The 13,012-nt window shown below is 37.3% G+C and overlaps 1 pseudogene; it reads right to left on the bottom strand.

Moving 5' to 3' along the window:
• Positions 1-13,012, bottom strand: part of LOC108713529 — a 43,922-nt pseudogene that overhangs the window by 25,552 nt on the left and 5,358 nt on the right.

Genomic DNA, 13,012 nt, shown 5'->3' with positions numbered 1-13,012 from the left:
GTGCCACATAGTTTGGTATATCTATGCATATTGGGCATCAAAGTGTTCAGTAGACACCTGGCGTTCAAATTTAGGATGTTTTATGCTGATACGTTACGAAATGTGGGGCATATAATGGGGTAAAATTCAAGCTTTCTGACAATTTTCAGAAATTTGATAAAAACCGTTATGTTCAGCATTGCTTTGCAGTTTGGCAGTTTGCAGTAGAAACACTTATTTACCCATATTGGATTCGTCAGAATGTGTACTTTCTGAAAATATATGGTTTTCTGGGGTCTCTGTACTGTTAGGGGGGTCTAATGTCGCATAATACACACACCAGGTGCTTATATTGCAGCAGCCAGCGCGTCAGCTGTGAAAATGTATATACACTATTGTCATTTGGTGGTCTCTGTGCGCCACATAGTTTGGTATATCTATGCATATTGGGCATCAAAGTGTTCAGTAGACCCCTGGCGTTCATATTTAGGATGTTTTATGCTGATACGTTACGAAATGTGGGGCATATAATGGGGTAAAATTCAAGCTTTCTGACAATTTTCAGAAATTTGATAAAAACCGTTATGTTCAGCATTGCTTTGCAGTTTGGCAGTTTGCAGTAGAAACACATATTTACCCATATTGGATTCGTCAGAATGTGTACTTTCTGAAAATATATGGTTTTCTGGGGTCTCTGTACTGTTAGGGGAATCTAATGTCGCATATTACACACACCAGGTGCTTATATTGCAGCAGCCAGCGCGCGTCAGCCGTGAAAATGTATATACACTATTGTCATTTGGGGGTCTCTGTGCGCCACATAGTTTGGTATATCTATGCATATGGGGCATCAAAGTGTTTAGTAGACCCCTGGCGTTCATATTTAGGATGTTTTATGCTGATAAGTTACGAAATGTGGGGCATATAATGGGGTAAAATGCAGTCAATGTGTTGATTTTTCATTAGCTGAAGTTACCCACAGGACAATTTGTATGTGCTAACTTCATTTTGGGGCCTCTAAATGCCATATACTTTGGTAAACTTATGAACAATGGCCACCAAACTGTTCGGAGGAACCCTGGCAATCATATTTAGGGTGCTTTTTCTTGGTGCATAACGATACATGGGTGATATGGTGCTGAGAAGTTGAAGCTTTGAGGCAATTTTCAGATATTTCACCAAAACCGACAATTGTGGGAAAGCCTTGCGACTCAGTAGTTTGGAGCAGAAAGGCATGGGTACCCATTTTAGATTCGGTAGAATGTGTACTTTCCAAAAATATATGGGTTTTGGGGGGTAAACATATATTTCTGTGTTTTTACCCCACAAAAATGCAGTCAATGTGTTGATCTTTCATTAGCTGAAGTTACCCACGGGACTGTTTGTATGCGCTAACTTCATTTTGGGGCCTCTAAATGCCAGATACTTTGGTAAACTTATGAACAATGACCACCAAAATGTTCAGAGGAACCCTGGCAATCATATTTAGGGTGCTTTTTCTTAGTACGTAATGATACATGGGCGATATGGTGCTGGGAAGTTGAAGGTTTGAGGCAATTTTCAGATATTTCACCAAAACCGACAATTTTGGGAAAGCCTTGCGACTCAGTAGTTTGGAGCAGAAAGGCATGGGTACCCATTTTAGATTCAGTAGAATGTGTACTTTCCAAAAATATATGGGTTTGGGGGGTAAACATATATTTCTGTGTTTTTACCCCACAAAAAATGCAGTCAATGTGTTGATTTCTCAGTAGCTGAAGTAAAGTCCTGAACAATTTGGATGTGCTAACTTCATATTGGTGTCTCTAAATGCCAGATACTTTGGTAAACCTATGCATAATGGGTATCAAACTGTTCAGTGGACCCCTGGCAATCATATTTCAGGTGCTTTTTCTTGGTACCTAATATAGTTTGGGATATGCGGAGCAGCAAAATAAAACTTTTGAAATGATTTTTCAGAATTTTGAATTTTTTTTTTGAAAAACCGCTATGTTCAGACAAGCTTTTATGTTTGGTAGTTGGGAGTAGAGAGACACAGTTACCCATTTTGTAATCGGCAGAATGTGTACTTTTCAAAAATGTATGGTTTTCTGGGGTAAACCTACGGTTTCAGGATTTTTTGCCTTGGAATCTAAAGCATGCCGTTTTCTGCCTTAGTGCTTTCAAAATTCGGTAATATACTGCCGGGAGTTTTTGCTGTACAGAAATCCTAAATCTCCCTAAAACTATACATATCTGGTATTGGCACGTTCGAGAGACATAAGGCTTTCCAAATCAGTTGGATTTTCATCCCTAAAATGAAATATTTTTCTGGTATAAATTGATATACGATGAAAAATGGTAATTTTTCATTTTTTTTTGGTATTTAGCACTATAAATTTTTTTGCACAGGTGGAAATACATGAAAACTCAGACAGATTTAGAAAGCTCAGTTTCTACCGAAAAAAACAATGTATAGTTTTCCTAGGTAAACTATAGGTTTCCCCTCAGAAAATGCCCCTAAAGTGAGAGAGCACAAAATGTTTCAAAAACGGCTGGCATTTCGCGTAACCAAAATGCGAAATTCTGCTGGCACTTAAAGGGTTAAAATGTGTGCATATTGTTTAATTACTTAATTTTATTATGCAGCTCAGCATAAAGAGTGAAGAAGAGTGCTCACAATCCGCATAGATTATTCAGCCTGTTGGAATGTTTTACATTGCTGTTGTTATTTTATGGCACTGTTTATTTCTGCAAAGACACAGTGGGAATGAGAACAAGTCAATACTGCCTAAAATACTTCCCAAGCCTGTTGCCAACAACTTTAATGCCATTTACTAGCCAATTTCAGTGTGAAGTGGTTCTAATGTGTGTTTTGGGGCAGAAGTCCACCCCATGTGTAGTACCATCATGCACGTGCCAGGATTTACTAGAACGGATGGGGCAGGATTGTCATGTAATCATGCAGTAGAGAAAGTGCCAAATGTAACATCAGCCTAGGCAGTAGTCCTGTCCTGCTAATTGGCTGAGATTCTAGCTTGCTTCATAGCAGCATTCTGTCAAAGTGGCACCGATTCTGATACCCAGTATAAGCAGCAGTACTGTTCTGCTTTATGGCTGGGATTTCTTTCTATAAAGCAAGGCCTTGTGGAGGGTATCATCATCCAAGAAGATTATTGAAAGCCCAGGCATTAGTGTTTTTTAAACTGGAGGATTGTGGGACAGATTTTGCATAGCAATTATATTGAATTGTTTAAAGGCTTACACAACTGTCATATAACATTAGGATGGAACTCGCATATATCACATGAGTTGCACATAGAGAACCCCCAAAAACATTTTGTGACATCTAGTTAAGACACTTGACTGAAACTAGTCGGCACAAGAGTAGCCAAACAAATGATTCCCCCAGTAAGCATATACATAGCCTAGAACTGTATGTATTCCACTATATTAGTCATGGCATAGAAACAGCTAATAATCAGCAAATAAAATGTCACAGTATAACAATCATCTTATCCCTAAACCTAAGTATACATCCTTCATAGTACATTTAAAAAGTACAGTACTATACACTGATTTGCTAAGGATATCCCTGAATTGTGTTGTAGTGAATAAGCCATAGTGCAAACTGCATTTGTACCACCAGATGGCAATATTTCTAAAAGAATATAATAACCTAAAGTGAACTAAGATTCCTTGCAAAGAAATGTTTTTCTCTATATAAAATAACAATATGACTAAAATTACTGTGGCAACAACATAGCACTTATTTCATACCTTAATGCATATAGCCTTTCTAGCCTCAGAGCATGACATGTCTAAAGATAATCACTCTCAGGGTGTTAATAAGCATTGAGAAGCATAACAACAACAATGTAATTAAAAAAAGAAACAGAATAAACTTTAAGTTAGAGGAAAAATTGCAATTTGCCTTACAAATCATGGTATCAAACAAAATGGCAGCAACTAACAAAACCCTGACCTCCTTAGGTCTACTGCAAAATATGCATATAAGCTATATGTGTCAAAACAAAATACTTTTTTTGTGGAGATTAGTGATATAATCTAGTTTTTAAAGTAATGTGTAACATTTGCATATATTTGTGCTTAGGTCATGTTTAAATTAACTTTTCATATAATGCAGACTGATATTCTGAGACAATTTGCAATTGGTCTTTATTTTTTTTATATATTTCTTAATTATTTAGATTTTTGTGCCGAGGTCCTTCGGTGTGGAATTTACCCCATCAACCAGGTAAAAAGTTGAATATGAATAGCAGAGGGCCTGAACAGAAAGATAAGTAATACAAATAAATAATAAATATCACACCCACACAGAAATAGTTTTTTTGACTGTCAATGTCAGTGACCTAATTTGAAAGCTGGCAAGAGGTAGAAAATTAAAGCAAATTAAAAAAAATAAATAACTGACATTATATGGAAAGTAAATTTATAGGTGAATTACTCCTTTAAGCACAAATATATAAAAAAAAATTAAGGCCAATTGAAAAGTTGCTAAGATCCTATTCTATAACACATTAAAAATTAACTTAAAGGTAAACTACCCCTTTAAAGGGATGCTGTGTTCTGTAATTGAAACAACAAAAATTCAGCCCTTATTTGCCATCCCCAGGATTGGGTACTAGGATTATAGTGCTGCAATATTTAAAAACAACTAAATTCAGTGTCAGCATTTTTTTTGCATTTTTCAGTAACAAAGAGCAGTGTATGTAGTAAGACTTTCCCCGAAAAAGCTAGTTTGTGGAAAAAAAAAAAATTCAAAACATAGCTTTCACACAGAAAGAAAATATATGAAACTGAAATACAATATAATTAACAAGTAATACTGATCATATTGTATGATAGTGGCATTTGTAAAGCAACAATGTATTCGACAGTGCAATACAACAGAAGGACATCTTCGAAGACAGAAACTACAATGTACAAATGCTGAAAGGCAAATGTTTTCAATTGCAATCAGTTCTCATGTAAAGGTGGCCATACACAGGGAGATCATCATCATCATTTCATCATTTATTTATATAGCGCTGTCAAGATACGCAGTGCTTGGGAGATCCGCTTGTTTAGCGATGTTGCCAAACGAGCGGATCTCTCCGTAATATGCCCACATTGAGGTGGGCGATATAGGGCTGATCAGATTGTGGTCCAATGAACAGATGCGCCCGCGATCCGATTTTTTTACCCTGCCCGATTGCATCTGGCCGACTTTCTGGCAGATATTGATATTGATCGGGGACGTCCGTCGGACGGCCCCACACACGGGCCAATAAACTGCAGACTCTGTCTGTTAGCAGCTTTTCTCGGCCCGTATATAGGGGCCTTAAGTGTCCATTTAAAGTAGTTATATGACATTTCACCTACCCAGCTGCCTCCCTAAATCCTCTCAAAAATTGTTAAAACATCAAACTACTTTAAATAAACACAAAAAGTGCTGTGAGTGCTGGCATTGTTCTACAGTACAAAGGTTTGTGCCTAACAGGGTTGCACCCAGGCTAAAATTCATCAAAACACAAGTGTTGTTATGTTTATATACCCAGAGTCATAAAATATATAAGGATGTTAGAACTTAGAGGGGAGTTTTGAGATCAGTTTACACCACAAGCTTAAGAGAAAGTGCGACAATGTGGTATACAATTATATTATGGACCTAAAAAGGCCATGTTTCAGGGTTGCATTGGCTGGTGGGACAACAGAAAAAAAAATCCTGGGGCCCTGGCCCTCACTTGCTTTGCTGTCCCAGGCTCATTGCTTTTCAAGGGATCTTCGAGGCAAGCAGTTTGCCGGTGGCCCGAAGTTTGCAGTCCCAGGAGGTGGCAGCAAGAGGAGGTACAAGGTGAGGAGGAAAGGGAGTTTATGGGGGGGACACGGCTGAAATGGTGGGCCCTTGAGATGACAGGCCAGCAGGGTGGGACACAATACTATCCAGCCTGCCTGTCACTGCAACATAAAAAACGACCGGCCTTTTCTGTTCTGATTACCAGCTGGTCATTTGTGAGGCAAGGGATAACAAACTCAAGTGCTGCCAAATAAAAAAGCACTACAGATATGTGGGATGTGTTCATGTACAGTATATATATGTGTAAAGATCTACAGCTGTAGAAATCTCCGTGCAGCACAGTATGTTACCTTTGCAGCCAACTGGAGTCCTACTTTATCGGCTTCAGCCTCCAGAGATCTGCTGAAAGGTCTATTGAAAATGAACTGAAAAAGAGGAGTTGCACGTCAAAATTGCACGTCTTAAGATTGCAGAAAAACGTGTTTCATTTCTGAGATCTGCTCAGAAACTAAAGTAAACGTTCCCATGCTGAACAACTTCTCATCACGTCTCTAAACACAATGTTGAAATTTAACCTGCTCAATATATAAGAACACTAAATAGTAGTGTCACTGCCACGGTTAAAAGTTATAAATCACAAGCTTGCTACCCTGCTGATTTATGGCAAATTGTGTTGGATGTCCGTATTTTCATGCACCTTTATTGTAGTAATAATTGTCTTAAGGTACTCCTAATGAAAATAATTATATAGAAAAAAATATTTATAAAAGATACAGTCCTGCTGTAGATATTGCAAGCCCAGACAATAAAAAGAATAGGACAGAAATGTAATCGTTATTTAGACTTGACATTTTCTTTGTGACCCACCAGAACTAACAGTGGCCATAGAATATTTCTGTGATTATTGACATTTTTCTTTAGTGTGCAGTCAATAGTGGTTTTACAAAGGGCATAAGTGCTCATAAAAACGTTTGTTACATAGTTGCTATGCAACACAACATAGATCTGGATGTGCCAGCCTTTTGGTTTCTATCCTCGCTTAAAGGAATGCCAAGGTTATAATAAAACACATTTGGATAGCAATAATTGCCAATTATTTCCTTTGGGTTCCCAAATGTCACCTCCAGCATGAAATAGTGCTTCAGGCTAACAGTTTTACTGCCAAAGTGACTTTTAAAGTTCCTTGAGAACATCACATCTTGGCATTGGCAAGCTACAGTGTAGGAATGGTTCCTCTTTAACATAGGTATTGATAAGCTCTTGCTGCAGGTTTGATATTCTGCTAAATCTGAAAACAGCATCATATATATATTTTTTTTTCGGTCATGTTGTTAAATGGTTCCCCTTCCTGGATTTTACACTGCTATTTGGTTGTTACGACCCCACAGGCTTTAGCATCCAGGGAGCTTTGAGGACCTCTGAATTGCCCTCTGTGCCAATACCCTAACATGACCCTATCTGAAGTAACTAGCTCCAGTTATGAGCTCACATTCAGGTTCATTTCCTTTGGGTGGCAGGAGAAGGGGAACAACTATAACACCACCACTGGTATAAACAAGTAGCTTTAAACAATTCAGTGCAACCAAGCTATTGTTTGGCTTCCAGCATCCCCTTATGGGGTGTTTACATTAAGGCATGATGTTTTTTACGTGACCATTGTTCAAAAGACTGCCTTCCACATTTATGGGTGTCACTGGTGACTTTCTGTAGTGCCTTTTTAGAGACTTTCATGCAGTACTTGATTGCCAAACACACCAATTTGCCCTAACATAAATAAATATATACTAGTCTCGGTGCCTTACTCGGTATATGGTATGACATCTATGTCTATTAAGCAATGGGTTCGATGAAAATTATTTAATAATTCTGAAATTGACTGAAGTGTTTTGTGATGCATCAAATCAGTCTCTGACTAACCGTGAGCAACTGAGTCACTAAATTCAAGCAGTATGTTTAGCATATCCAATTTTATTACACAAATCCTTTATGAGACATGGAGTAATATAAAGGCTTATACCTATCAAGTCACCTGTAGCAACCAACCAGCAGGTAGTATTTATTGGTCTTCTGTTTGAAAGCAAACATCTGATTGGTTGCTTTGGGCTAGAACTGGGAAATAGTGGCAAACTTAACACATAGCTCTTACATCTTTTAGAGTTGACTGGATCCAAACACTGCAAGACTGTCCAGAGGGCAGATAGCTCAAATCATTGAGAGAGAAAGGAGGAGCAGAAAATACAAAAAATGCGTCAAACGATGCATCTCGGCCTGCAACAAAAACAAGCAATAATATTTAAATTACAAATCTCTTGTTATATTCATTCTACCAGTCATTAAGCTATATGCTATCATGCATTTTTCAACAGACTCCCCATTCTCTAACATCAATTGACAAACCATTGGAAAGTATAAAAATGTTAATGTAATGCATGCTAATACAACTTAATATTTGGAATATTTTTCAGTATGTCTTTGCATGAGGATATGGAGTAAGGGGTAAAACCTGTACAGACTAAAGAGCTAATCAGAACTACTGGAAGGAAAATCTAGTTGAAAAATGATCTAGCCATTCAACCAGCTAGCAAGATCAGGTATGCTTTGCAACAGCAAAAAAAAACAAAAAACACACAAGACATATACGGATCAAAGCAGGACAAACAGGTTGGAAACCCCATGTAAGGGTCTGTCATACCTCTGGCCAGACTGCTGTTGAGCGGTGTCTCTGAAGATGCCCCCTGTAGCTCCCCATCTTTTTTTCTACTGATTCATAGCACTTATAATACTGCATATATAGAACAGAAAAGTTACAGCACAAGGCTGATTAATTCAGATTTACATTACATGGCAGCTGAGAAATCAGTGAATGCTGAAACAAAATGTTATAATTAGCATCATCCTGTAGCTTCTGTGACATATGAACCTCATTTTCAGCATGATTTGCAACAACCCTTTAGATTATCTTCTCAACAGCTGCCCAGACCACACAGAACATGTGTGTGCCACTACCACTGCAAGAAGTAGAACTGTATAATTACTGATATAGAGATTCTGAACCTTTAGGCAGGTGCAGTAATTTCAGTTTATGAAATGCTGCATTTCTAGCCATGTTTGTTTTTAGGGTGTAGTTGTTTAAAAACACAATTCTAATCAGTGTTCAGGGACAAGAGAGGGAGGGGAGTGAGAAGACAATTATTCAAATAGACTCCAACACAAAGCAGGAGGAAAAATGGGGGGAAAATCAAACTAATGTCAAAACAGAATGGTTTATATTTGGGAAAATATTTTTGTTACCTTGCAGCAATTAAACGATGACAACAATGAAAACACATTAAAGGAAAACTATACCCCCCAAACAATGTAGGTCTCTATTAAAAGATACTGAGTAAAACAGCTCATGTGTAAAACCCTGCTTCATGTAATGAACCATTATCATAATAATATACTTTTTTAGAAGTATGTGCCATTGGGTAATCATAAATAGAAATTACGTCCCCTGAGATCGTAAGATCCACTGTGCACACATACAAACCACATGTAAGGTCACATGAGCCAATAAACAGACAGAGTTCTGCCTTTTGCTTCCTCACTTCTTCCTGTTACAGTTAGTGTTGTAGTATTTCTGGTCAGGTGATCTCTGAGGCAGCACAGATAGAGTCACGAAATGGTGACTCAAGGCAAGAGATGTAAAAGGGCAATATTTATGAAAATATATATTCCAGTTTGGTAAGATTCTTTAAAATGTCATTCAATTTGATATAAACTATCTGTTGCTTAAGTATTCATTTTGGGGGTATAGTTTTCCTTTAATACCCCTTTAATATGTTTCAAGTTATTGACAAAGAATAGCCAATCTTCACCATTGTATAAAAACAGACATTCTATGAAACAAAGAACTATACTAACACATATTCCAGCATTTGGGCAATGACAGACATATTGGTTTGCTTTCCTCAGGAGAAAAGAGATAATACATTGCAATCTAAGAGAATGGGGATTGCTTTCGAATCTAAAAAAAATGTTACATGCATTGATCTGTCTTAATCCTGGTAAAGTGAGAAAGAAGGCATTTTCTCATAATTAACCGCTAAATATAGCTGAATATTATCATGAATATAGAGCCACATTTTTTTTTATCTCCAAATACTAATCATCTCTGATACATATAATAGTTGTGGGCATTGGGTTGTGGGCATTGTTGTTTAACATTGCGCATAAAAACTGGTTTCTTATCTTCTAAATTCTACCAGTGTTAAGCACCTATTGTATAACTGCTGTTCATTGTTTGCAGATATGCAGGCGTATTTCCAGCTATACAGTTGTATACCTTTAAACAAAGCAATGATAGAGAAGTAGCATAAATTTAGCAAAATACATCATATGCTAGAACTTTTCATTATAATGAATTTATAATAAAATAATTCAAGCACAACAGACAAGCAATATAATATATTGGCTGGAAGACTCTTGAAATCTGTTGGCCAAGATAGAGCAAGCATGGACACAATCCAAAGAGTTTTATCATTTACTTCTAACCTTTCCCTGACAACTGGGGAATAAATTATTGCTATAAAGCCAATTATGTTTTTATTGCTCATACCCCTGCCTGCGTTAGTAGGCTACAACTACATTTTCCATCCACATGTAGTAACTGTATACTTGACACCCCGGGCCGGTGCTCCTATCAAGAGAAAATTGCACTGGCCCAGGGTTCTTCCAGCAAGCACCATGGAGCGTTCCTCTTCCGGCTTCTTCTTTCTTCAAATTTTCTGGGGCAGACGCATACGCAGTAGAATGAAATAGCCAACTTTTTAGTTCAGCTTTGCACTCTACTGTGCATGCACAGCCGCGAGAAGTAAGAAGAAGCCGGAAGAGGATCACTTTGTGTGCTCGATGAAAGAACCCCAGGCCGGTGCAGTTTTCTCCTGATAGGAGCACCAGCCCGGGGCTTTCAGGTAAGAATAAACAATCACTTGGGGGTGCCTAACATTTGGCACCCCCAAGTGGAAAAAGACTTTACTTCTCCTTTAAAGGGGTTGGTCACCTTTAAATTAACTTTTATTAATATATAGTGACTGATATGCCAAAAATTTGCAAATAAATAGCAAAACTAACAGTAATAGCCTTACAGAGCCTTGTTTTTTTAGAGGGGGTCAGTGTCCCCCATATAAAAGCTGGAAAGAGTCAGAGGAATAAGGCAAATAACTCAAAAACTTTTAAAAAGAAAAAAATGAAGGTCAATTGAAAAGATGCTATGAATTTGCCTTTCTAGAACATACTAAAAGTTAACCATTAAACCGAAAAATAGTTCATAGCCAGTTTATTAGGCTGTGTCAAGTATTTATTTTGGGGGGAGGGTTCCACCTTGAAATGCTGAATACTTGTCATATCCGTGGCTAATAAACTGTCTATTGGCAATTTTGCAATATAATTGTGTGCACCTTTCTATCTTTCTGACTTTTGTTACATTGTCCAGGGGATGTTTTTTTTCACCACAAAATATTACATAACATACATATTTTCTAATTTGCAGTGCAAAGGTAGAAAGACATTTTCTGTATGGAAAATGCCCACGTCAGTCTAAAATATCTAAATACTAACTACTAACATAACTACTAACATAGGTTCCCCCCTATTTTTGCCCTCTGACATTGTTGCTCAAAGTGAAGAAACCCATCAATTTTCTTTGTTTTAAATCAGGCGATTCAGTTGTCAAATTTTACTGTTGCTCCATCAATATTAGAAACTGAAAGCTATTACAAGGTCCAAATACAATATTCTACATTATAGCCACTGTATAGAATAAACATTCTTTTCCAGATCCACCAATGCTGAGCCAGTAAACCTCCATGACACATCATCAACCTCCTGTCTTGTCACAATTTCCGCTGCAACAAATACAGCCCAGTGTGAACCTTTCAGAAGCAACTTTCAGCTGCAATGGCATGAGGGTGCCAGGTTGAGTCTTCAAAATCATCAGTTATATTATGTACTTACAAACAGTTTTTAGCCTGCCAGAAAGGAGAATACAGTCAAATTTATGGATGAAACTGAATTTGTATCTACTGTATACTTACTGTATGGTCCAGTATTGCATGTGCCAATTCATGTCCCAAGATAAAAGAAAGTTGGTGAACATTTGCCACAGCTTCCAGCATGCCTGTGAAAACAAACATTTGGCCATTCTGTAAGGAAGAACAGATCAGTTAGAACCCATAAATAGCTAAATAAAAAATACAAAAAATAGATACATTACCATCAAATATTAGTTTTAATTTGCACTTGTGACAACTAAAACAGTGTTATCTACTAATTCAGCAATGCCACCTTCTTATTAAATGTTATACCTGGATATCTGGTTATCCAGAAAGCTCTGAATTACGGGAACTGAATGGCTGCCCCTGGCTACACAGAAGTGTATTTATATAAACTATAGCAGTGTTTTTGAAGCCAACACACACATTTTACCAATTCAGTGCAACAGCACTTTATATTTCAATTACAATTGTGTTACTGTTTAGGGTGTCCTTTTAGCTTTTGTGATATACTGCATTTTTGAACTCTCTAGTGAGACAGTTAAGCAGCATAATACTACATACATAAAAATACAAATAAGAGAGAAACAGAGTGAATCACATCCAACAAAACTGCACCATCACACAATGCACCAAGGCAAGCAAGATTATGATTTCAGTCAGACCAAAATGACATTTCTCTTTATTTTGAAATCCTCAAGCTGAAATTCTCATTGTTTTTAAGGGTCAAACAAACACTAAGGGCTAGATTTAAAGAAATAAAAACACAAAAGAATTAAATGTTGTAGTTACGTAGCTAAAGCTGCCTTTTGTCACCTTGTTGAGGCTACAACACAAGCAGTACAAAGCAAAACAACTCTCCCTGAATTAGCTAGTGCTCCTGCTATTTGAACATTTAAGATAGTATCAGTATGCCTTTCTTATTCCAATAGCTGCAACTGACCATTTTTAACTGAAGTGCTTTGTAACATTCTTTTAACACACACAGACAAACTAATTATGTGATTATTTTGCAGCTTTAGAGGAAATACGCACTCCTGAAATATAGTAAGGCAGAACTGCCAGGGATTTGCGTGTCAAACTGTGTATGCGCCTCGCTTACATTTATCTAACATTTTTCTCCAGGCAAGAAAATGATACAAAACGATGGTTTTCTTTTGAAGCATCTTTGTAGTTGTGCTCCTGCAGCTTCAACAAATTTCTTGCATTTGACAGATAAAAG

This window comes from Xenopus laevis, chromosome 4L (genome assembly GCF_017654675.1).
Source record: "Xenopus laevis strain J_2021 chromosome 4L, Xenopus_laevis_v10.1, whole genome shotgun sequence".
Classification (NCBI taxonomy): Eukaryota; Metazoa; Chordata; class Amphibia; order Anura; family Pipidae; genus Xenopus; species Xenopus laevis.
The sequence above is the reverse complement of the archived record's forward strand: the minus strand, read 5'-3'. Positions and strand labels throughout refer to the sequence as shown.